The following is a 24,418-nucleotide window of genomic DNA, read 5'->3' on the forward strand; positions in this document are numbered from 1 at the left end:
TAGGCAAAAGCTCGTCGAAGAAAAGGTCCCCGGCAGCCGAGCCCTTGTCGAAGAAAAGGTGCCTGGCAGCCGAGCCCTTGTCGAAAATTTTTTCTTTAGCAGGGAAAACGTCGTCGAAGAAATGGTCCCCGGCAGCCGAGCCCTCGTCGAAAATTTTTACTTTAGCAGTCAAAACCTCGTCGAAGAACAGGTCCCCAGCAGCCGAGCCCTCGTCGAAGAAAAGGTCCCCGGCAGCCGAGCCCTCGTCGAAGAAAAGGTCCCCGGCATCCGAGCCCTCGTCAAAAATTTTTTCTTTAGCAGGCAAAAGCTCGTCGAAGAAAAGGTTCCCGGCAGCCGAGCTTTCGTTGAAGAAAAGGTCCCCGGCAGCCGAGCCCTCGTCGAAAATATGGTCTTTAGCAGGCAAAACCTCGTCGAAGAAAAGGTCCCCGGCAGCCGAGCCCTCGTCAAAGAAAAGGGCCACGGCAGCCGAGCCCTCGTCGAAGAAAAGGTTCCTGGCAGCAGAGCCCTCGTCGAAAATTTTTTCTGTAGCAGGCAAAATCTCGTAGAAGAAAAGGTCCCCGGCAGCCGAGCCCTCATCAAAAATTTTTTCTTTAGCAGGCAAAACCTCGTCGAAGAAAAGGTCCCTGGCATCCGAGCCCTCGCCGAAGAAAAGGTCCCCGTAAGCCGAGCCCTCGTTGAAAATTTTTTCTTTAGCAGGCAAAACCTCGTCGAAGAAAAGGTCCCCGGCAGCCGAGCCCTCGTCGAAGAAAAGGTTCCCGGCAGCCGAGCCCTTGTCGAAAATTTTGTCTTTAGCAGGCAAAACCTCGTCGAAGAAAAGGTCGCCGGCAGCCGAGCCCTCGTCGAAGAAAAGGTCCCCGGCAGCCGAGCCCTCGTCGAAGAAAAGGTCCCCGGCAGCAGAGCCCTCGTCGAAAATTTTTTCTTTAGCAGGCAAAACCTCGTCGAAGAAAAGGTCCCCGGCAGCCGAGCGCTCGTCGAAGAAAAGATCCCCGGCAGCCGAGTCATCGTTGAAGAAAAGGTCCCCGGCAGCCGAGCCCTCGTCGAAGAAAAGGTTCCCGGCAGCCGAGCCCTCGTCGAAAATTTTGTCTTTAGCAGTCAAAACCTCGTCGAAGAAAAGGTCCCCGGCAGCCGAGCCCTCGTCGAAGAAAAGGTCCCCGGCAGCCGAGCCCTCATCGACAATTTTTTCTTTAGCAGGCAAAACCTCGTCGAAGAAAAGGTCCCCGGCAGCCGAGCCCTCGTTGAAAATTTTGTCTTTAGCAGGCAAAACCTTATCGAAGAAAAGGTCCCTGGCAGCCGAGCCCTCGTCGAAGAAAAGGTGCCCGGCAGCCGAGCCCTTGTCGAAAATTATTTCTTTAGCAGGCAAAACCTTGTCGAAGAAAAGGTCCCTGGCAGCCGAGCTCTCGTCGAAGAAAAGGTCCCCGGCAGCCGAGCCCTCGTCGGTGAAAAGGTCCCCGGCAGCCGAGCCCTCTTCGAAAATTTTGTCTTTAGCAGGCAAAACCTCGTCGAAGAAAAGGTCCCCGGCAGCCAAGCCCTCGTCGAAAATTTTTTATTTAGCAGGCAAAACCTCGTCGAAGAAAAGGTCCCCGGCAGCCGAGCCCTCGTCGAAGAAAAGGTCCCCGGCAGCCGAGCCCTCGTCGACAATTTTTTCTTTAGCAGGCAAAACCTCGTCGAAGAAAAGGTCCCCGGCAGCCGAGCCCTCGTTGAAAATTTTGTCTTTAGCAGGCAAAACCTTGTCGAAGAAAAGGTCCCTGGCAGCCGAGCCCTCGTCGAAGAGAAGTGCCCGGCAGCCGAGCCCTTGTCGAAAATTATTTCTTTAGCAGGCAAAACCTTGTCGAAGAAATGGTCCCTGGCAGCCGAGATCTCGTCGAAGAAAAGGTCCCCGGCATCCGAGCCCTTGTCGGTGAAAAGGTCCCCGGCAGCCGAGCCCTCGTCGAAAATTTTGTCTTTAGCAGGCAAAACCTCGTCGAAGAAAAGGTCCCCGGCAGCCAAGCCCTCGTCGAAAATTTTTTATTTAGCAGGCAAAACCTTGTCGAAGAAAAGGTCCCAGGCAGCCGAGCCCTTGTCGAAGAAAAGGTCCCCGGCAGCTGAAGCCCTCGTCGAAGAAAAGGTCCCCGGCAGCCGAGCCCTCGTCGAAAATTTTTTCTTTAGCAGGCAAAACCTCGTCGAAGAAAAGGTCCCCGGCAGCCGAGCCCTCGTCAAAGAAAAGGGCCCCGGCAGCCGAGCCCTCGTCGAAGAAAAGGTTCCTGGCAGCAGAGCCCTCGTCGAAAATTTTTTCTGTAGCAGGCAAAATCTCGTCGAAGAAAAGGTCCCTGGCATCCGAGACCTTGTCGAAGAAAAGGTCCCCGGCATCCGAGCCCTCGTCGAAGAAAAGGTCCCCGGCATCCGAGCCCTCTTCGAAAATTTTTTCTTTAGCAGGCAAAACCTCGTCGAAGAAAAGGTCGCCGGCAGCCGAGCCCTCGTCGAAGAAAAGGTCCCCGGCATCCGAGCCCTTGTCGAAGAAAAGGTCCCCGGCAGCAGAGCCCTCGTCGAAAATTTTTTCTTTAGCAGGCAAAACCTCGTCGAAGAAAAGGTCCCCGGCAGCCGAGCGCTCGTCGAAGAAAAGATCCCCGGCAGCCGAGTCATCGTTGAAGAAAAGGTCCCCGGCAGCAGAGCCCTCGTCGAAAATTTTGTCTTTAGCAGGCAAAACCTTGTCGAAGAAAAGGTCCCTGGCAGCCGAGCCCTCGTCGAAGAAAAGGTCCCCGGCATCCGAGCCCTCGTCGAAGAAAAGGTGCCCGGCAGCCGAGCCCTTGTCGAAAATTATTTCTTTAGCAGGCAAAACCTTGTCGAAGAAAAGGTCCCTGGCAGCCGAGCTCTCGTCGAAGAAAAGGTCCCCGGCAGCCGAGCCCTCCTCGGTGAAAAGGTCCCCGGCAGCCGAGCCCTCTTCGAAAATTTTGTCTTTAGCAGGCAAAACCTCGTCGAAGAAAAGGTCCCCGGCAGCCAAGCCCTCGTCGAAAATTTTTTATTTAGCAGGCAAAACCTCGTCGAAGAAAAGGTCCCCGGCAGCCGAGCCCTCGTCGAAGAAAAGGTCCCCGGCAGCCGAGCCCTCGTCGACAATTTTTTCTTTAGCAGGCAAAACCTCGTCGAAGAAAAGGTCCCCGGCAGCCGAGCCCTCGTTGAAAATTTTGTCTTTAGCAGGCAAAACCTTGTCGAAGAAAAGGTCCCTGGCAGCCGAGCCCTCGTCGAAGAAAAGGTGCCCGGCAGCCGAGCCCTTGTCGAAAATTATTTCTTTAGCAGGCAAAACCTTGTCGAAGAAATGGTCCCTGGCAGCCGAGCTCTCGTCGAAGAAAAGGTCCCCGGCATCCGAGCCCTTGTCGGTGAAAAGGTCCCCGGCAGCCGAGCCCTCTTCGAAAATTTTGTCTTTAGCAGGCAAAACCTCGTCGAAGAAAAGGTCCCCGGCAGCCAAGCCCTCGTCGAAAATTTTTTATTTAGCAGGCAAAACCTCGTCGAAGAAAAGGTCCCAGGCAGCCGAGCCATCGTCGAAGAAAAGGTCCCCGGCAGCCGAGCCCTCGTCGAAAATTTTTTCTTTAGCAGGCAAAACCTCGTCGAAGAAAAGGTCCCCGGCAGCCGAGCCCTCGTCAAAGAAAAGGGCCACGGCATCCGAGCCCTCGTCGAAGAAAAGGTTCCTGGCAGCAGAGCCCTCGTCGAAAATTTTTTCTGTAGCAGGCAAAATCTCGTAGAAGAAAAGGTCCCCGGCAGCCGAGCCCTCATCAAAAATTTTTTCTTTAGCAGGCAAAACCTCGTCGAAGAAAAGGTCCCTGGCATCCGAGCCCTCGTCGAAGAAAAGGTCCCCGGCATCCGAGCCCTCGTCGAAAATTTTTTCTTTAGCAGGCAAAACCTCGTCGAAGAAAAGGTCCCCGGCAGCCGAGCCCTCGTCGAAGAAAAGGTTCCCGGCAGCCGAGCCCTTGTCGAAAATTTTGTCTTTAGCAGGCAAAACCTCGTCGAAGAAAAGGTCCCCGGCAGCCGAGCCCTCGTCGAAGAAAAGGTCCCCGGCAGCCGAGCCCTCGTCGACAATTTTTTCTTTAGCAGGCAAAACCTCGTCGAAGAAAAGGTCCCCGGCAGCCGAGCCCTCGTTGAAAATTTTGTCTTTAGCAGGCAAAACCTTGTCGAAGAAAAGGTCCCTGGCAGCCGAGCCCTCGTCGAAGAAAAGGTCCCCGGCAGCCGAGCCCTTGTCGAAAATTATTTCTTTAGCAGGCAAAACCTTGTCGAAGAAATGGTCCCTGGCAGCCGAGCTCTCGTCGAAGAAAAGGTCCCCGGCATCCGAGCCCTCGTCGGAGAAAAGGTCCCCGGCAGCCGAGCCCTCTTCGAAAATTTTGTCTTTAGCAGGCAAAACCTCGTCGAAGAAAAGGTCCCCGGCAGCCAAGCCCTCGTCGAAAATTTTTTCTTTAGCAGGCAAAACCTCGTCGAAGAAAAGGTCCCAGGCAGCCGAGCCATCGTCGAAGAAAAGGTAGCCGGCAGCCGAGCCCTCGTCGAACATTTTTTCTTTAGCAGGCAAAACCTCGTCGAAGAAAAGGTCCCCGGCAGCCGAGCCCTCGTCAAAGAAAAGGTCCCCGGCAGCCAAGCCCTCGTCGAAGAAAAGGTTCCTGGCAGCAGAGCCCTTGTCGAAAATTTTTTCTGTAGCAGGCAAAATCTCGTAGAAGAAAAGGTCCCCGGCAGCCGAGCCCTCATCAAAAATTTTTTCTTTAGCAGGCAAAACCTCGTCGAAGAAAAGGTCCCTGGCATCCGAGCCCTCGTCGAAGAAAAGGTCCCCGGCATCCGAGCCCTCGTCGAAAATTTTTTCTTTAGCAGGCAAAACCTCGTCGAAGAAAAGGTCCCCGGCAGCCGAGCCCTCGCCGAAGAAAAGGTCCCCGTCAGCCGAGCCCTCGTTGAAAATTTTTTCTTTAGCAGGCAAAACCTCGTCGAAGAAAAGGTCCCCGGCAGCCGAGCTCTCGTCGAAAATTTTTTCTTTAGCAGTCAAAACCTCTTCGAAGAAAAGGCCCCAGCAGCCGAGCCCTCGTCGAAGAAAAGGTCCCCGGCATCCGAGCCCTCTTCGAAAATTTTTTCTTTAGCAGGCAAAACCTCGTCGAAGAAAAGGTCGCCGGCAGCCGAGCCCTCGTCAAAGAAAAGGTCCCCGGCATCCGAGCCCTTGTCGAAGAAAAGGTCCCCGGCAGCAGAGCCCTCGTCGAAAATTTTTTCTTTAGCAGGCAAAACCTCGTCGAAGAAAAGGTCCCCGGCAGCCGAGCGCTCGTCGAAGAAAAGATCCCCGGCAGCCGAGTCATCGTTGAAGAAAAGGTCCCCGGCAGCAGAGCCCTCGTTGAAAATTTTGTCTTTAGCAGGCAAAACCTTGTCGAAGAAAAGGTCCCTGGCAGCCGAGCCCTCGTCGAAGAAAAGGTCCCCGGCATCCGAGCCCTCGTCGAAGAAAAGGTGCCCGGCAGCCGAGCCCTTGTCGAAAATTATTTCTTTAGCAGGCAAAACCTTGTCGAAGAAAAGGTCCCTGGCAGCCGAGCTCTCGTCGAAGAAAAGGTCCCCGGCAGCCGAGCCCTCGTCGGTGAAAAGGTCCCCGGCAGCCGAGCCCTCTTCGAAAATTTTGTCTTTAGCAGGCAAAACCTCGTCGAAGAAAAGGTCCCCGGCAGCCAAGCCCTCGTCGAAAATTTTTTATTTAGCAGGCAAAACCTCGTCGAAGAAAAGGTCCCCGGCAGCCGAGCCCTCGTCGAAGAAAAGGTCCCCGGCAGCCGAGCCCTCGTCGACAATTTTTTCTTTAGCAGGCAAAACCTCGTCGAAGAAAAGGTCCCCGGCAGCCGAGCCCTCGTTGAAAATTTTGTCTTTAGCAGGCAAAACCTTGTCGAAGAAAAGGTCCCTGGCAGCCGAGCCCTCGTCGAAGAAAAGGTGCCCGGCAGCCGAGCCCTTGTCGAAAATTATTTCTTTAGCAGGCAAAACCTTGTCGAAGAAATGGTCCCTGGCAGCCGAGCTCTCGTCGAAGAAAAGGTCCCCGGCATCCGAGCCCTTGTCGGTGAAAAGGTCCCCGGCAGCCGAGCCCTCTTCGAAAATTTTGTCTTTAGCAGGCAAAACCTCGTCGAAGAAAAGGTCCCCGGCAGCCAAGCCCTCGTCGAAAATTTTTTATTTAGCAGGCAAAACCTCGTCGAAGAAAAGGTCCCAGGCAGCCGAGCCATCGTCGAAGAAAAGGTCCCCGGCAGCCGAGCCCTCGTCGAAAATTTTTTCTTTAGCAGGCAAAACCTCGTCGAAGAAAAGGTCCCCGGCAGCCGAGCCCTCGTCAAAGAAAAGGGCCACGGCATCCGAGCCCTCGTCGAAGAAAAGGTTCCTGGCAGCAGAGCCCTCGTCGAAAATTTTTTCTGTAGCAGGCAAAATCTCGTAGAAGAAAAGGTCCCCGGCAGCCGAGCCCTCATCAAAAATTTTTTCTTTAGCAGGCAAAACCTCGTCGAAGAAAAGGTCCCTGGCATCCGAGCCCTCGTCGAAGAAAAGGTCCCCGGCATCCGAGCCCTCGTCGAAAATTTTTTCTTTAGCAGGCAAAACCTCGTCGAAGAAAAGGTCCCCGGCAGCCGAGCCCTCGTCGAAGAAAAGGTTCCCGGCAGCCGAGCCCTTGTCGAAAATTTTGTCTTTAGCAGGCAAAACCTCGTCGAAGAAAAGGTCCCCGGCAGCCGAGCCCTCGTCGAAGAAAAGGTCCCCGGCAGCCGAGCCCTCGTCGACAATTTTTTCTTTAGCAGGCAAAACCTCGTCGAAGAAAAGGTCCCAGGCAGCCGAGCCATCGTCGAAGAAAAGGTACCCGGCAGCCGAGCCCTCGTCGAACATTTTTTCTTTAGCAGGCAAAACCTCGTCGAAGAAAAGGTCCCCGGCAGCCGAGCCCTCGTCAAAGAAAAGGTCCCCGGCAGCCAAGCCCTCGTCGAAGAAAAGGTTCCTGGCAGCAGAGCCCTTGTCGAAAATTTTTTCTGTAGCAGGCAAAATCTCGTAGAAGAAAAGGTCCCCGGCAGCCGAGCCCTCATCAAAAATTTTTTCTTTAGCAGGCAAAACCTCGTCGAAGAAAAGGTCCCTGGCATCCGAGCCCTCGCCGAAGAAAAGGTCCCCGTAAGCCGAGCCCTCGTTGAAAATTTTTTCTTTAGCAGGCAAAACCTCGTCGAAGAAAAGGTCCCCGGCAGCCGAGCTCTCGTCGAAAATTTTTTCTTTAGCAGTCAAAACCTCTTCGAAGAAAAGGCCCCAGCAGCCGAGCCCTCGTCGAAGAAAAGGTCCCCGGCATCCGAGCCCTCTTCGAAAATTTTTTCTTTAGCAGGCAAAACCTCGTCGAAGAAAAGGTCGCCGGCAGCCGAGCCCTCGTCGAAGAAAAGGTCCCCGGCATCCGAGCCCTTGTCGAAGAAAAGGTCCCCGGCAGCAGAGCCCTCGTCGAAAATTTTTTCTTTAGCAGGCAAAACCTCGTCGAAGAAAAGGTCCCCGGCAGCCGAGCGCTCGTCGAAGAAAAGATCCCCGGCAGCCGAGTCATCGTTGAAGAAAAGGTCCCCGGCAGCAGAGCCCTCGTCGAAAATTTTGTCTTTAGCAGGCAAAACCTTGTCGAAGAAAAGGTCCCTGGCAGCCGAGCCCTCGTCGAAGAAAAGGTCCCCGGCATCCGAGCCCTCGTCGAAGAAAAGGTGCCCGGCAGCCGAGCCCTTGTCGAAAATTATTTCTTTAGCAGGCAAAACCTTGTCGAAGAAAAGGTCCCTGGCAGCCGAGCTCTCGTCGAAGAAAAGGTCCCCGGCAGCCGAGCCCTCTTCGAAAATTTTGTCTTTAGCAGGCAAAACCTCGTCGAAGAAAAGGTCCCCGGCAGCCAAGCCCTCGTCGAAAATTTTTTATTTAGCAGGCAAAACCTCGTCGAAGAAAAGGTCCCCGGCAGCCGAGCCCTCGTCGAAGAAAAGGTCCCCGGCAGCCGAGCCCTCGTCGACAATTTTTTCTTTAGCAGGCAAAACCTCGTCGAAGAAAAGGTCCCCGGCAGCCGAGCCCTCGTTGAAAATTTTGTCTTTAGCAGGCAAAACCTTGTCGAAGAAAAGGTCCCTGGCAGCCGAGCCCTCGTCGAAGAAAAGGTGCCCGGCAGCCGAGCCCTTGTCGAAAATTATTTCTTTAGCAGGCAAAACCTTGTCGAAGAAATGGTCCCCGGCAGCCGAGCCCTCGTCGAAAATTTTTTCTTTAGCAGGCAAAACCTCGTCGAAGAAAAGGTCCCCGGCAGCCGAGCCCTCGTCAAAGAAAAGGGCCACGGCATCCGAGCCCTCGTCGAAGAAAAGGTTCCTGGCAGCAGAGCCCTCGTCGAAAATTTTTTCTGTAGCAGGCAAAATCTCGTAGAAGAAAAGGTCCCCGGCAGCCGAGCCCTCATCAAAAATTTTTTCTTTAGCAGGCAAAACCTCGTCGAAGAAAAGGTCCCTGGCATCCGAGCCCTCGTCGAAGAAAAGGTCCCCGGCATCCGAGCCCTCGTCGAAAATTTTTTCTTTAGCAGGCAAAACCTCGTCGAAGAAAAGGTCCCCGGCAGCCGAGCCCTCGTCGAAGAAAAGGTTCCCGGCAGCCGAGCCCTTGTCGAAAATTTTGTCTTTAGCAGGCAAAACCTCGTCGAAGAAAAGGTCCCCGGCAGCCGAGCCCTCGTCGAAGAAAAGGTCCCCGGCAGCCGAGCCCTCGTCGACAATTTTTTCTTTAGCAGGCAAAACCTCGTCGAAGAAAAGGTCCCCGGCAGCCGAGCCCTCGTTGAAAATTTTGTCTTTAGCAGGCAAAACCTTGTCGAAGAAAAGGTCCCTGGCAGCCGAGCCCTCGTCGAAGAAAAGGTGCCCGGCAGCCGAGCCCTTGTCGAAAATTATTTCTTTAGCAGGCAAAACCTTGTCGAAGAAATGGTCCCTGGCAGCCGAGCTCTCGTCGAAGAAAAGGTCCCCGGCATCCGAGCCCTCGTCGGTGAAAAGGTCCCCGGCAGCCGAGCCCTCTTCGAAAATTTTGTCTTTAGCAGGCAAAACCTCGTCGAAGAAAAGGTCCCCGGCAGCCAAGCCCTCGTCGAAAATTTTTTATTTAGCAGGCAAAACCTCGTCGAAGAAAAGGTCCCAGGCAGCCGAGCCATCGTCGAAGAAAAGGTACCCGGCAGCCGAGCCCTCGTCGAACATTTTTTCTTTAGCAGGCAAAACCTCGTCGAAGAAAAGGTCCCCGGCAGCCGAGCCCTCGTCAAAGAAAAGGTCCCCGGCAGCCAAGCCCTCGTCGAAGAAAAGGTTCCTGGCAGCAGAGCCCTTGTCGAAAATTTTTTCTGTAGCAGGCAAAATCTCGTAGAAGAAAAGGTCCCCGGCAGCCGAGCCCTCATCAAAAATTTTTTCTTTAGCAGGCAAAACCTCGTCGAAGAAAAGGTCCCTGGCATCCGAGCCCTCGTCGAAGAAAAGGTCCCCGGCATCCGAGCCCTCGTCGAAAATTTTTTCTTTAGCAGGCAAAACCTCGTCGAAGAAAAGGTCCCCGGCAGCCGAGCCCTCGCCGAAGAAAAGGTCCCCGTCAGCCGAGCCCTCGTTGAAAATTTTTTCTTTAGCAGGCAAAACCTCGTCGAAGAAAAGGTCCCCGGCAGCCGAGCTCTCGTCGAAAATTTTTTCTTTAGCAGTCAAAACCTCTTCGAAGAAAAGGCCCCAGCAGCCGAGCCCTCGTCGAAGAAAAGGTTCCTGGCAGCAGAGCCCTCGTCGAAAATTTTTTCTGTAGCAGGCAAAATCTCGTAGAAGAAAAGGTCCCCGACAGCCGAGCCCTCATCAAAAATATTTTCTTTAGCAGGGAAAACCTCGTCGAAGAAAAGGTCCTCGGCAGCCGAGCCCTCGTCGAAGAGAAGGTCCCCGGCAGCAGAGCCGTCGTCCAAGAAAAGTTCCCCGGCAGCCGAGCCCTCTTCAAAGAAAAGGTCCCCGGCAGCCGAGCCCTCGTCGAATATTTTTTCTTTAGCAGGCAAAACCTCGTCGAAGAAAAGGTCCCCGGCATCCGAGCCCTCGTTGAAAATTTTTTCTTTAGCAGGCAAAACCTCGTCGAAGAAAAGGTTCCCGGCAGCCGAGCCCTCGTTGAAGAAAAGGTCCCCGGCAGCCGAGCCCTCGTCGAAAATTTTGTCTTTAGCAGGCAAAACGTCGTCGAAGAAAAGTTCCCCTGCAGCCGAGCCCTCGTCGAAAATTTTTTCTTTAGCAGGCAAAACCTCGTCGAAGAAAAGGTCCCCGGCAGCCGAGCCCTCATTGAAGAAAAGGTGCCCGGCAGCCGAGCCCTCTTCGAAAATTTTTTCTTTAGCAGGCAAAACCTCGTCGAAGAAAAGGTCCCCGGCAGCCGAGCCCTAGTCGAAGAAAAGGTCCCCGGCATACGAGCCCTCGTCGAAGAAAAGGTCCCTGGCAGCCGAGCCCTCGTCGAAGAAGAGGTGCCCGGCAGCCGAGCCCTCATCGAAAATTTTTTCTTTAGCAGGCAAAACCTCGTCGAAGAAAAGGTTCCCGGCAGCCGAGCCCTCGTCGAAGAAAAGTTCCCCGGCAGCCGAGCCCTCGTCGAAAATTTTTTCTTTAGCAGGCAAAACCTCGTCGAAGAAAAGGTCCCCTGTAGCCGAGCCCTCGTCGAAGAAAAGGTCCCCGGCATCCGAGCCCTCGTCGAAAATTTTTTCTTTAGCAGGCAAAACCTCGTCGAAGAAAATGTCGCCGGCAGCCGAGCCCTCGTCGAAGAAAAGGTCCCCGGCATCCGAGCCCTCGTCAAAAATTTTTTCTTTAGCAGGCAAAAGCTCGTCGAAGAAATAGTTCCCGGCAGCCGAGCCCTCGTTGAAGAAAAGGTCCCCGGCAGCCGAGCCCTCGTCGAAAATTTTTTCTTTTGCAGGCAAAACCTCGTCGAAGAAAAGTTCCCCAGCAGTCGAGCCCTCGTCGAAAATTTTTTCTTTAGCAGGCAAAACCTCGTCGAAGAAAAGGTCCCCGGCAGCCGAGCCCTCGTCGAAGAAAAGGTCCCCGGCATCCGAGCCCTCTTCGAAAATTTTTTCTTTAGCAGGCAAAACCTTGTCGAAGAAATGGTCCCTGGCAGCCGAGCTCTCGTCGAAGAAAAGGTCCCCGGCATCCGAGCCCTCGTCGAAGAAAAGGTCCCCGGCAGCAGAGCCCTCGTCGAAAATTTTTTCTTTAGCAGGCAAAACCTCGTCGAAGAAAAGGTCCCCGGCAGCCGAGCGCTCGTCGAAGAAAAGGTCCCAGTCATCCGAGACCTTGTCGAAAATTTTTTCTTTAGCAGTCAAAAACTCGTCGAAGAAAAGGTCCCTGGCAGCCGAGCCCTCGTCGAAGAAAAGATCCCCGGCAGCTGAGCCCTCGTCGAAGAAAAGGTCCCCGGCAGCCGAGCCCTCGTCGAAGAAAAGGTCCCCGGCAGCCGAGCCCTCGTCGACAATTTTTTCTTTAGCAGGCAAAACCTCCTCGAAGAAAAGGTCCCCGGCAGCCGAGCCCTCGTTGAAAATTTTGTCTTTAGCAGGCAAAACCTTGTCGAAGAAAAGGTCCCTGGCAGCCGAGCCCTCGTCGAAGAAAAGGTGCCCGGCAGCCGAGCCCTTGTCGAAAATTATTTCTTTAGCAGGCAAAACATTGTCGAAGAAATGGTCCCTGGCAACCGAGCTCTCGTCGAAGAAAAGGTCCCCGGCATCCGAGCCCTCGTCGGTGAAAAGGTCCCCGGCAGCCGAGCCCTCTTCGAAAATTTTGTCTTTAGCAGGCAAAACCTCGTCGAAGAAAATGTCCCCGGCAGCCGAGCCCTCGTCAAAAATATTTTCTTTAGCAGGCAAAACCTCGTCGAAGAAAAGGTCCCCAGCAACCGAGCCCTCGTCGAAGAAAAGGTTCCCGGCAGCCGAGCCCTCGTTGAAAAAAAGGTCCCCGGCAGCCGAGCCCTCATCGAAAATTTTTTCTTTAGCAGGCAAATCCTCGTCAAAGAAAAGGTCCCCGGCAGCCGAGCCCTCGTTGAAGAAAAGGTGCCCGGCAGCTGAGCCCTCGTCGAAAATTTTTTCTTTAGCAGGCAAAACCTCGTCGAAGAAAAGGTCCCTGGCAGCCGAGCCCTCGTCGAAAATTTTTTCTTTAGTAGGCAAAAGCTCGTCGAAGAAAAGGTCCCCGGCAGCCGAGCCCTCGTCCAAGAAAAGGTGCCTGGCAGCCGAGCCCTTGTCGAAAATATTTTCTTTAGCAGGGAAAACCTCGTCGAAGAAAAGGTCCTCGGCAGCCGAGCCCTCGTCTAAGAAAAGGTCCTAGGCAGCCGAGCCGTCGTCCAAGAAAAGTTCCCCGGCAGCCGAGCCCTCATCGAAGAAAAGGTGCCCGGCAGCCGAGCCCTTGTCGAAAATTATTTCTTTAGCAGGCAAAACCTTGTCGAAGAAAAGGTCCCTGGCAGCCGAGCACTCGTCGAAGAAAAGGTCCCCGGCATACGAGCCCTCGTCGAAGAAAAGGTCCCCGGCAGCCGAGCACTCTTCGAAAATTTTGTCTTTAGCAGGCAAAACCTCGTCGAAGAAAAGGTCCCCGGCAGCCAAGCCCTCGTCGAAAATTTTTTATTTAGCAGGCAAAACCTCGTCGAAGAAAAGGTCCCTGGCAGCCGAGCCATCGTCGAAGAAAAGGTCCCCGGCAGCCGAGCCCTCGTCGAAAATTTTTTCTTTAGCAGGCAAAACCTCGTCGAAGAAAAGGTCCCCTGTAGCCGAGCCCTTGTCGAAGAAAAGGTCCCCGGCAGCTGAAGCCCTTGTCGAAGAAAAGGTCCCCGGCAGCCGAGCCCTCGTCGAAAATTTTTTCTTTAGCAGGCAAAACCTCGTCGAAGAAAAGATCCCCGGCAGCCGAGCCCTCGTCGAAGAAAAGGTCCCCGGCAGCCGAGGCCTCATCGAAAATTTTTTCTTTAGCAGGTAAAAGCTCGTCGAAGAAAAGGTCCCTGGCAGCCGAGCCCTCGTCGAAGAAAATGTTCTTGGCAGCCGAGCCCTCGTCGTAGAAAAGGTCCCCGGCAGCCGAGCCCTCGTCGAAAATTTTTACTTTAGCAGGCAAAAACTCGTCGAAGAAAAGGTCCCCGGCAGTGGAGCCGTCGTCGAAGAAAAGGTCCCCGGCAGCCGAGCCCTCGTCGAATATTTTTACTTTAGCATGCAAAACCTCGTCGAAGAAAAGGTCCCCGGCAGTGGAGCCCTCGTCGAAGAAAAGGTCCCCGGAAGCCGAGCCCTCGTCTAAAATTTTTACTTTAGCAGGCAAAACCTCGTCGAAGAAAAGGTCCCCGGCAGTGGAGCCCTCGTCGAAGAAAAGGTCCCCGGCAGCCGAGCCCTCGTTGAAAATTTTTTTTTAGCAGACAAAACCTCATCGAAGAAAAGGTCCCTGGCATCCGAGCCCTCGTCGAAAATTTTTTCTTTAGTAGGCAAAAGCTCGTCGAAGAAAAGGTCCCCGGCAGCCGAGCCGTCGTCGAAGAAAAGGTGCCTGGCAGCCGAGCCCTTGTCGACAATTTTTTCTTTAGCAGGGAAAACCTCGTCGAAGAAAAGGTCCTCGGCAGCCGAGCCCTCGTCGAAGAAAAGGTCCCCGGCAGCCGAGCCCTCGTCGAAGAAAATGTCCCCGGCAGCCGAGCCCTCGTCAAAAATATTTTCTTTAGCAGGCAAAACCTCGTCGAAGAAAAGGTCCCCAGCAGCCGAGCCCTCGTCGAAGAAAAGGTCCCCGGCAGCCGAGCCCTCGTCGAAGAAAAGGTCCCCGGCAGCCGAGCCCTCATCGAAAATTTTTTCTTTAGCAGGCAAAACCTCGTCGAAGAAAAGGTTCCCGGCAGCCGAGCCCTCGTTGAAGAAAAGGTCCCCGGCAGCCGAGCCCTCGTCGAAAATTTTGTCTTTAGCAGGCAAAACCTCGTCGAAGAAAAGGTCCCCGGCAGCCGAGCCCTCGTCGAAGAAAAGGTCCCCGGCAGCCGAGCCCTCGTCGAAAATTTTTTATTTAGCAGGCAAAACCTCGTCGAAGAAAAGGTCCCTGGCAGCCGAGCCATCGTCGAAGAAAAGGTCCCCGGCAGCCGAGCCCTCGTCGAAAATTTTTTCTTTAGCAGGCAAAACCTGGTCGAAGAAAAGGTCCCCTGTAGCCGAGCCCTTGTCGAAGAAAAGGTCCCCGGCAGCTGAAGCCCTTGTCGAAGAAAAGGTCCCCGGCAGCCGAGCCCTCGTCGAAAATTTTTTCTTTAGCAGGCAAAACCTCGTCGAAGAAAAGGTCCCCGGCAGCCGAGCCCTCGTCGAAGAAAAGGTCCCCGGCAGCCGAGGCCTCATCGAAAATTTTTTCTTTAGCAGGCAAAAGCTCGTCGAAGAAAAGGTCCCTGGCAGCCGAGCCCTCGTCGAAGAAAATGTTCTTGGCAGCCGAGCCCTCGTCGTAGAAAAGGTCCCCGGCAGCCGAGCCCTCGTCGAAAATTTTTACTTTAGCAGGCAAAAACTCGTCGAAGAAAAGGTCCCCGGCAGTGGAGCCGTCGTCGAAGAAAAGGTCCCCGGCAGCCGAGCCCTCGTCGAATATTTTTACTTTAGCAGGCAAAACCTCGTCGAAGAAAAGGTCCCCGGCAGTGGAGCCCTCATCGAAGAAAAGGTCCCCGGAAGCCGAGCCCTCGTCGAAAATTTTTTCTTTAGCAGGTAAAACGTCGACGAAGAAAAGGTCCCCGGCAGCCGAGCCCTCGTCGACAATTTTTTCTTTAGTAGGCAAAAGCTCGTCGAAGAAAAGGTCCCCGGCAGCCGAGCCCTCGTCGAAGAAAAGGTGCCTGGCAGCCGAGCCCTTTTCGAAAATTTTTTCTTTAGCAGGGAAAACCTCGTCGAAGAAAAGGTCCCCGGCAGCCGAGCCCTCGCCGAAGAAAAGGTCCCCGGCAGCCGAGCCCTCGTTGAAAATTTTTTCTTTAGCAGGCAAAACCTCGTCGAAGAAAAGGTCCCTGGCATCCGAGCCCTCGTCGAAAATTTTTTCTTTAGTAGGCAAAAGCTCGTCGAAGAAAAGGTCCCCGGCAGCCGAGCCCTCGTCGAAGAAAAGGTGCCTGGCAGCCGAGCCCTTGTCGAAAATTTTTTCTTTAGCAGGGAAAACGTCGTCGAAGAAATGGTCCCCGGCAGCCGAGCCCTCGTCGAAAATTTTTACTTTAGCAGTCAAAACCTCGTCGAAGAACAGGTCCCCAGCAGCCGAGCCCTCGTCGAAGAAAAGGTCCCCGGCAGCCGAGCCCTCGTCGAAGAAAAGGTCCCCGGCATCCGAGCCCTCGTCAAAAATTTTTTCTTTAGCAGGCAAAAGCTCGTCGAAGAAAAGGTTCCCGGCAGCCGAGCTTTCGTTGAAGAAAAGGTCCCCGGCAGCCGAGCCCTCGTCGAAAATATGGTCTTTAGCAGGCAAAACCTCGTCGAAGAAAAGGTCCCCGGCAGCCGAGCCCTCGTCAAAGAAAAGGGCCACGGCAGCCGAGCCCTCGTCGAAGAAAAGGTTCCTGGCAGCAGAGCCCTCGTCGAAAATTTTTTCTGTAGCAGGCAAAATCTCGTAGAAGAAAAGGTCCCCGGCAGCCGAGCCCTCATCAAAAATTTTTTCTTTAGCAGGCAAAACCTCGTCGAAGAAAAGGTCCCTGGCATCCGAGCCCTCGTCGAAGAAAAGGTCCCCGGCATCCGAGCCCTCGTCGAAAATTTTTTCTTTAGCAGGCAAAACCTCGTCGAAGAAAAGGTCCCCGGCAGCCGAGCCCTCGTCGAAGAAAAGGTTCCCGGCAGCCGAGCCCTTGTCGAAAATTTTGTCTTTAGCAGGCAAAACCTCGTCGAAGAAAAGGTCGCCGGCAGCCGAGCCCTCGTCGAAGAAAAGGTCCCCGGCAGCCGAGCCCTCGTCGAAGAAAAGGTCCCCGGCAGCAGAGCCCTCGTCGAAAATTTTTTCTTTAGCAGGCAAAACCTCGTCGAAGAAAAGGTCCCCGGCAGCCGAGCGCTCGTCGAAGAAAAGATCCCCGGCAGCCGAGTCATCGTTGAAGAAAAGGTCCCCGGCAGCCGAGTCCTCGTCGAAGAAAAGGTTCCCGGCAGCCGAGCCCTCGTCGAAAATTTTGTCTTTAGCAGTCAAAACCTCGTCGAAGAAAAGGTCCCCGGCAGCCGAGCCCTCGTCGAAGAAAAGGTCCCCGGCAGCCGAGCCCTCGTCGACAATTTTTTCTTTAGCAGGCAAAACCTCGTCGAAGAAAAGGTCCCCGGCAGCCGAGCCCTCGTTGAAAATTTTGTCTTTAGCAGGCAAAACCTTATCGAAGAAAAGGTCCCTGGCAGCCGAGCCCTCGTCGAAGAAAAGGTGCCCGGCAGCCGAGCCCTTGTCGAAAATTATTTCTTTAGCAGGCAAAACCTTGTCGAAGAAAAGGTCCCTGGCAGCCGAGCTCTCGTCGAAGAAAAGGTCCCCGGCAGCCGAGCCCTCGTCGGTGAAAAGGTCCCCGGCAGCCGAGCCCTCTTCGAAAATTTTGTCTTTAGCAGGCAAAACCTCGTCGAAGAAAAGGTCCCCGGCAGCCAAGCCCTCGTCGAAAATTTTTTATTTAGCAGGCAAAACCTCGTCGAAGAAAAGGTCCCCGGCAGCCGAGCCCTCGTCGAAGAAAAGGTCCCCGGCAGCCGAGCCCTCGTCGACAATTTTTTCTTTAGCAGGCAAAACCTCGTCGAAGAAAAGGTCCCCGGCAGCCGAGCCCTCGTTGAAAATTTTGTCTTTAGCAGGCAAAACCTTGTCGAAGAAAAGGTCCCTGGCAGCCGAGCCCTCGTCGAAGAGAAGTGCCCGGCAGCCGAGCCCTTGTCGAAAATTATTTCTTTAGCAGGCAAAACCTTGTCGAAGAAATGGTCCCTGGCAGCCGAGATCTCGTCGAAGAAAAGGTCCCCGGCATCCGAGCCCTTGTCGGTGAAAAGGTCCCCGGCAGCCGAGCCCTCGTCGAAAATTTTGTCTTTAGCAGGCAAAACCTCGTCGAAGAAAAGGTCCCCGGCAGCCAAGCCCTCGTCGAAAATTTTTTATTTAGCAGGCAAAACCTTGTCGAAGAAAAGGTCCCAGGCAGCCGAGCCCTTGTCGAAGAAAAGGTCCCCGGCAGCTGAAGCCCTCGTCGAAGAAAAGGTCCCCGGCAGCCGAGCCCTCGTCGAAAATTTTTTCTTTAGCAGGCAAAACCTCGTCGAAGAAAAGGTCCCCGGCAGCCGAGCCCTCGTCAAAGAAAAGGGCCCCGGCAGCCGAGCCCTCGTCGAAGAAAAGGTTCCTGGCAGCAGAGCCCTCGTCGAAAATTTTTTCTGTAGCAGGCAAAATCACGTCGAAGAAAAGGTCCCTGGCATCCGAGACCTTGTCGAAGAAAAGGTCCCCGGCATCCGAGCCCTCGTCGAAGAAAAGGTCCCCGGCATCCGAGCCCTCTTCGAAAATTTTTTCTTTAGCAGGCAAAACCTCGTCGAAGAAAAGGTCGCCGGCAGCCGAGCCCTCGTCGAAGAAAAGGTCCCCGGCATCCGAGCCCTTGTCGAAGAAAAGGTCCCCGGCAGCAGAGCCCTCGTCGAAAATTTTTTCTTTAGCAGGCAAAACCTCGTCGAAGAAAAGGTCCCCGGCAGCCGAGCGCTCGTCGAAGAAAAGATCCCCGGCAGCCGAGTCATCGTTGAAGAAAAGGTCCCCGGCAGCAGAGCCCTCGTCGAAAATTTTGTCTTTAGCAGGCAAAACCTTGTCGAAGAAAAGGTCCCTGGCAGCCGAGCCCTCGTCGAAGAAAAGGTCCCCGGCATCCGAGCCCTCGTCGAAGAAAAGGTGCCCGGCAGCCGAGCCCTTGTCGAAAATTATTTCTTTAGCAGGCAAAACCTTGTCGAAGAAAAGGTCCCTGGCAGCCGAGCTCTCGTCGAAGAAAAGGTCCCCGGCAGCCGAGCCCTCGTCGGTGAAAAGGTCCCCGGCAGCCGAGCCCTCTTCGAAAATTTTGTCTTTAGCAGGCAAAACCTCGTCGAAGAAAAGGTCCCCGGCAGCCAAGCCCTCGTCGAAAATTTTTTATTTAGCAGGCAAAACCTCGTCGAAGAAAAGGTCCCCGGCAGCCGAGCCCTCGTCGAAGAAAAGGTCCCCGGCAGCCGAGCCCTCGTCGACAATTTTTTCTTTAGCAGGCAAAACCTCGTCGAAGAAAAGGTCCCCGGCAGCCGAGCCCTCGTTGAAAATTTTGTCTTTAGCAGGCAAAACCTTGTCGAAGAAAAGGTCCCTGGCAGCCGAGCCCTCGTCGAAGAAAAGGTGCCCGGCAGCCGAGCCCTTGTCGAAAATTATTTCTTTAGCAGGCAAAACCTTGTCGAAGAAATGGTCCCTGGCAGCCGAGCTCTCGTCGAAGAAAAGGTCCCCGGCATCCGAGCCCTTGTCGGTGAAAAGGTCCCCGGCAGCCGAGCCCTCTTCGAAAATTTTGTCTTTAGCAGGCAAAACCTCGTCGAAGAAAAGGTCCCCGGCAGCCAAGCCCTCGTCGAAAATTTTTTATTTAGCAGGCAAAACCTCGTCGAAGAAAAGGTCCCAGGCAGCCGAGCCATCGTCGAAGAAAAGGTCCCCGGCAGCCGAGCCCTCGTCGAAAATTTTTTCTTTAGCAGGCAAAACCTCGTCGAAGAAAAGGTCCCCGGCAGCCGAGCCCTCGTCAAAGAAAAGGGCCACGGCATCCGAGCCCTCGTCGAAGAAAAGGTTCCTGGCAGCAGAGCCCTCGTCGAAAATTTTTTCTGTAGCAGGCAAAATCTCGTAGAAGAAAAGGTCCCCGGCAGCCGAGCCCTCATCAAAAATTTTTTCTTTAGCAGGCAAAACCTCGTCGAAGAAAAGGTCCCTGGCATCCGAGCCCTCGTCGAAGAAAAGGTCCCCGGCATCCGAGCCCTCGTCGAAAATTTTTTCTTTAGCAGGCAAAACCTCGTCGAAGAAAAGGTCCCCGGCAGCCGAGCCCTCGTCGAAGAAAAGGTTCCCGGCAGCCGAGCCCTTGTCGAAAATTTTGTCTTTAGCAGGCAAAACCTCGTCGAAGAAAAGGTCCCCGGCAGCCGAGCCCTCGTCGAAGAAAAGGTCCCCGGCAGCCGAGCCCTCGTCGACAATTTTTTCTTTAGCAGGCAAAACCTCGTCGAAGAAAAGGTCCCCGGCAGCCGAGCCCTCGTTGAAAATTTTGTCTTTAGCAGGCAAAACCTTGTCGAAGAAAAGGTCCCTGGCAGCCGAGCCCTCGTCGAAGAAAAGGTCCCCGGCAGCCGAGCCCTTGTCGAAAATTATTTCTTTAGCAGGCAAAACCTTGTCGAAGAAATGGTCCCTGGCAGCCGAGCTCTCGTCGAAGAAAAGGTCCCCGGCATCCGAGCCCTCGTCGGAGAAAAGGTCCCCGGCAGCCGAGCCCTCTTCGAAAATTTTGTCTTTAGCAGGCAAAACCTCGTCGAAGAAAAGGTCCCCGGCAGCCAAGCCCTCGTCGAAAATTTTTTCTTTAGCAGGCAAAACCTCGTCGAAGAAAAGGTCCCAGGCAGCCGAGCCATCGTCGAAGAAAAGGTAGCCGGCAGCCGAGCCCTCGTCGAACATTTTTTCTTTAGCAGGCAAAACCTCGTCGAAGAAAAGGTCCCCGGCAGCCGAGCCCTCGTCAAAGAAAAGGTCCCCGGCAGCCAAGCCCTCGTCGAAGAAAAGGTTCCTGGCAGCAGAGCCCTTGTCGAAAATTTTTTCTGTAGCAGGCAAAATCTCGTAGAAGAAAAGGTCCCCGGCAGCCGAGCCCTCATCAAAAATTTTTTCTTTAGCAGGCAAAACCTCGTCGAAGAAAAGGTCCCTGGCATCCGAGCCCTCGTCGAAGAAAAGGTCCCCGGCATCCGAGCCCTCGTCGAAAATTTTTTCTTTAGCAGGCAAAACCTCGTCGAAGAAAAGGTCCCCGGCAGCCGAGCCCTCGCCGAAGAAAAGGTCCCCGTCAGCCGAGCCCTCGTTGAAAATTTTTTCTTTAGCAGGCAAAACCTCGTCGAAGAAAAGGTCCCCGGCAGCCGAGCTCTCGTCGAAAATTTTTTCTTTAGCAGTCAAAACCTCTTCGAAGAAAAGGCCCCAGCAGCCGAGCCCTCGTCGAAGAAAAGGTCCCCGGCATCCGAGCCCTCTTCGAAAATTTTTTCTTTAGCAGGCAAAACCTCGTCGAAGAAAAGGTCGCCGGCAGCCGAGCCCTCGTCAAAGAAAAGGTCCCCGGCATCCGAGCCCTTGTCGAAGAAAAGGTCCCCGGCAGCAGAGCCCTCGTCGAAAATTTTTTCTTTAGCAGGCAAAACCTCGTCGAAGAAAAGGTCCCCGGCAGCCGAGCGCTCGTCGAAGAAAAGATCCCCGGCAGCCGAGTCATCGTTGAAGAAAAGGTCCCCGGCAGCAGAGCCCTCGTTGAAAATTTTGTCTTTAGCAGGCAAAACCTTGTCGAAGAAAAGGTCCCTGGCAGCCGAGCCCTCGTCGAAGAAAAGGTCCCCGGCATCCGAGCCCTCGTCGAAGAAAAGGTGCCCGGCAGCCGAGCCCTTGTCGAAAATTATTTCTTTAGCAGGCAAAACCTTGTCGAAGAAAAGGTCCCTGGCAGCCGAGCTCTCGTCGAAGAAAAGGTCCCCGGCAGCCGAGCCCTCGTCGGTGAAAAGGTCCCCCGGCAGCCGAGCCCTCTTCGAAAATTTTGTCTTTAGCAGGCAAAACCTCGTCGAAGAAAAGGTCCCCGGCAGCCAAGCCCTCGTCGAAAATTTTTTATTTAGCAGGCAAAACCTCGTCGAAGAAAAGGTCCCCGGCAGCCGAGCCCTCGTCGAAGAAAAGGTCCCCGGCAGCCGAGCCCTCGTCGACAATTTTTTCTTTAGCAGGCAAAACCTCGTCGAAGAAAAGGTCCCCGGCAGCCGAGCCCTCGTTGAAAATTTTGTCTTTAGCAGGCAAAACCTTGTCGAAGAAAAGGTCCCTGGCAGCCGAGCCCTCGTCGAAGAAAAGGTGCCCGGCAGCCGAGCCCTTGTCGAAAATTATTTCTTTAGCAGGCAAAACCTTGTCGAAGAAATGGTCCCTGGCAGCCGAGCTCTCGTCGAAGAAAAGGTCCCCGGCATCCGAGCCCTTGTCGGTGAAAAGGTCCCCGGCAGCCGAGCCCTCTTCGAAAATTTTGTCTTTAGCAGGCAAAACCTCGTCGAAGAAAAGGTCCCCGGCAGCCAAGCCCTCGTCGAAAATTTTTTATTTAGCAGGCAAAACCTCGTCGAAGAAAAGGTCCCAGGCAGCCGAGCCATCGTCGAAGAAAAGGTCCCCGGCAGCCGAGCCCTCGTCGAAAATTTTTTCTTTAGCAGGCAAAACCTCGTCGAAGAAAAGGTCCCCGGCAGCCGAGCCCTCGTCAAAGAAAAGGGCCACGGCATCCGAGCCCTCGTCGAAGAAAAGGTTCCTGGCAGCAGAGCCCTCGTCGAAAATTTTTTCTGTAGCAGGCAAAATCTCGTAGAAGAAAAGGTCCCCGGCAGCCGAGCCCTCATCAAAAATTTTTTCTTTAGCAGGCAAAACCTCGTCGAAGAAAAGGTCCCTGGCATCCGAGCCCTCGTCGAAGAAAAGGTCCCCGGCATCCGAGCCCTCGTCGAAAATTTTTTCTTTAGCAGGCAAAACCTCGTCGAAGAAAAGGTCCCCGGCAGCCGAGCCCTCGTCGAAGAAAAGGTTCCCGGCAGCCGAGCCCTTGTCGAAAATTTTGTCTTTAGCAGGCAAAACCTCGTCGAAGAAAAGGTCCCCGGCAGCCGAGCCCTCGTCGAAGAAAAGGTCCCCGGCAGCCGAGCCCTCGTCGACAATTTTTTCTTTAGCAGGCAAAACCTCGTCGAAGAAAAGGTCCCAGGCAGCCGAGCCATCGTCGAAGAAAAGGTAGCCGGCAGCCGAGCCCTCGTCGAACATTTTTTCTTTAGCAGGCAAAACCTCGTCGAAGAAAAGGTCCCCGGCAGCCGAGCCCTCGTCAAAGAAAAGGTCCCCGGCAGCCAAGCCCTCGTCGAAGAAAAGGTTCCTGGCAGCAGAGCCCTTGTCGAAAATTTTTTCTGTAGCAGGCAAAATCTCGTAGAAGAAAAGGTCCCCGGCAGCCGAGCCCTCATCAAAAATTTTTTCTTTAGCAGGCAAAACCTCGTCGAAGAAAAGGTCCCTGGCATCCGAGCCCTCGCCGAAGAAAAGGTCCCCGTAAGCCGAGCCCTCGTTGAAAATTTTTTCTTTAGCAGGCAAAACCTCGTCGAAGAAAAGGTCCCCGGCAGCCGAGCTCTCGTCGAAAATTTTTTCTTTAGCAGTCAAAACCTCTTCGAAGAAAAGGCCCCAGCAGCCGAGCCCTCGTCGAAGAAAAGGTCCCCGGCATCCGAGCCCTCTTCGAAAATTTTTTCTTTAGCAGGCAAAACCTCGTCGAAGAAAAGGTCGCCGGCAGCCGAGCCCTCGTCGAAGAAAAGGTCCCCGGCATCCGAGCCCTTGTCGAAGAAAAGGTCCCCGGCAGCAGAGCCCTCGTCGAAAATTTTTTCTTTAGCAGGCAAAACCTCGTCGAAGAAAAGGTCCCCGGCAGCCGAGCGCTCGTCGAAGAAAAGATCCCCGGCAGCCGAGTCATCGTTGAAGAAAAGGTCCCCGGCAGCAGAGCCCTCGTCGAAAATTTTGTCTTTAGCAGGCAAAACCTTGTCGAAGAAAAGGTCCCTGGCAGCCGAGCCCTCGTCGAAGAAAAGGTCCCCGGCATCCGAGCCCTCGTCGAAGAAAAGGTGCCCGGCAGCCGAGCCCTTGTCGAAAATTATTTCTTTAGCAGGCAAAACCTTGTCGAAGAAAAGGTCCCTGGCAGCCGAGCTCTCGTCGAAGAAAAGGTCCCCGGCAGCCGAGCCCTCGTCGGTGAAAAGGTCCCCGGCAGCCGAGCCCTCTTCGAAAATTTTGTCTTTAGCAGGCAAAACCTCGTCGAAGAAAAGGTCCCCGGCAGCCAAGCCCTCGTCGAAAATTTTTTATTTAGCAGGCAAAACCTCGTCGAAGAAAAGGTCCCCGGCAGCCGAGCCCTCGTCGAAGAAAAGGTCCCCGGCAGCCGAGCCCTCGTCGACAATTTTTTCTTTAGCAGGCAAAACCTCGTCGAAGAAAAGGTCCCCGGCAGCCGAGCCCTCGTTGAAAATTTTGTCTTTAGCAGGCAAAACCTTGTCGAAGAAAAGGTCCCTGGCAGCCGAGCCCTCGTCGAAGAAAAGGTGCCCGGCAGCCGAGCCCTTGTCGAAAATTATTTCTTTAGCAGGCAAAACCTCGTCGAAGAAAAGGTCGCCGGCAGCCGAGCCCTCGTCAAAGAAAAGGTCCCCGGCATCCGAGCCCTTGTCGAAGAAAAGGTCCCCGGCAGCAGAGCCCTCGTCGAAAATTTTTTCTTTAGCAGGCAAAACCTCGTCGAAGAAAAGGTCCCCGGCAGCCGAGCGCTCGTCGAAGAAAAGATCCCCGGCAGCCGAGTCATCGTTGAAGAAAAGGTCCCCGGCAGCAGAGCCCTCGTCGAAAATTTTGTCTTTAGCAGGCAAAACCTTGTCGAAGAAAAGGTCCCTGGCAGCCGAGCCCTCGTCGAAGAAAAGGTCCCCGGCATCCGAGCCCTCGTCGAAGAAAAGGTGCCCGGCAGCCGAGCCCTTGTCGAAAATTATTTCTTTAGCAGGCAAAACCTTGTCGAAGAAAAGGTCCCTGGCAGCCGAGCTCTCGTCGAAGAAAAGGTCCCCGGCAGCCGAGCCCTCGTCGGTGAAAAGGTCCCCGGCAGCCGAGCCCTCTTCGAAAATTTTGTCTTTAGCAGGCAAAACCTCGTCGAAGAAAAGGTCCCCGGCAGCCAAGCCCTCGTCGAAAATTTTTTATTTAGCAGGCAAAACCTCGTCGAAGAAAAGGTCCCCGGCAGCCGAGCCCTCGTCGAAGAAAAGGTCCCCGGCAGCCGAGCCCTCGTCGACAATTTTTTCTTTAGCAGGCAAAACCTCGTCGAAGAAAAGGTCCCCGGCAGCCGAGCCCTCGTTGAAAATTTTGTCTTTAGCAGGCAAAACCTTGTCGAAGAAAAGGTCCCTGGCAGCCGAGCCCTCGTCGAAGAAAAGGTGCCCGGCAGCCGAGCCCTTGTCGAAAATTATTTCTTTAGCAGGCAAAACCTTGTCGAAGAAATGGTCCCTGGCAGCCGAGCTCTCGTCGAAGAAAAGGTCCCCGGCATCCGAGCCCTTGTCGGTGAAAAGGTCCCCGGCAGCCGAGCCCTCTTCGAAAATTTTGTCTTTAGCAGGCAAAACCTCGTCGAAGAAAAGGTCCCCGGCAGCCAAGCCCTCGTCGAAAATTTTTTATTTAGCAGGCAAAACCTCGTCGAAGAAAAGGTCCCAGGCAGCCGAGCCATCGTCGAAGAAAAGGTCCCCGGCAGCCGAGCCCTCGTCGAAAATTTTTTCTTTAGCAGGCAAAACCTCGTCGAAGAAAAGGTCCCCGGCAGCCGAGCCCTCGTCAAAGAAAAGGGCCACGGCATCCGAGCCCTCGTCGAAGAAAAGGTTCCTGGCAGCAGAGCCCTCGTCGAAAATTTTTTCTGTAGCAGGCAAAATCTCGTAGAAGAAAAGGTCCCCGGCAGCCGAGCCCTCATCAAAAATTTTTTCTTTAGCAGGCAAAACCTCGTCGAAGAAAAGGTCCCTGGC

Source organism: Harpia harpyja, chromosome 9, assembly GCF_026419915.1.
Source record: "Harpia harpyja isolate bHarHar1 chromosome 9, bHarHar1 primary haplotype, whole genome shotgun sequence".
Classification (NCBI taxonomy): domain Eukaryota; kingdom Metazoa; phylum Chordata; class Aves; order Accipitriformes; family Accipitridae; genus Harpia; species Harpia harpyja.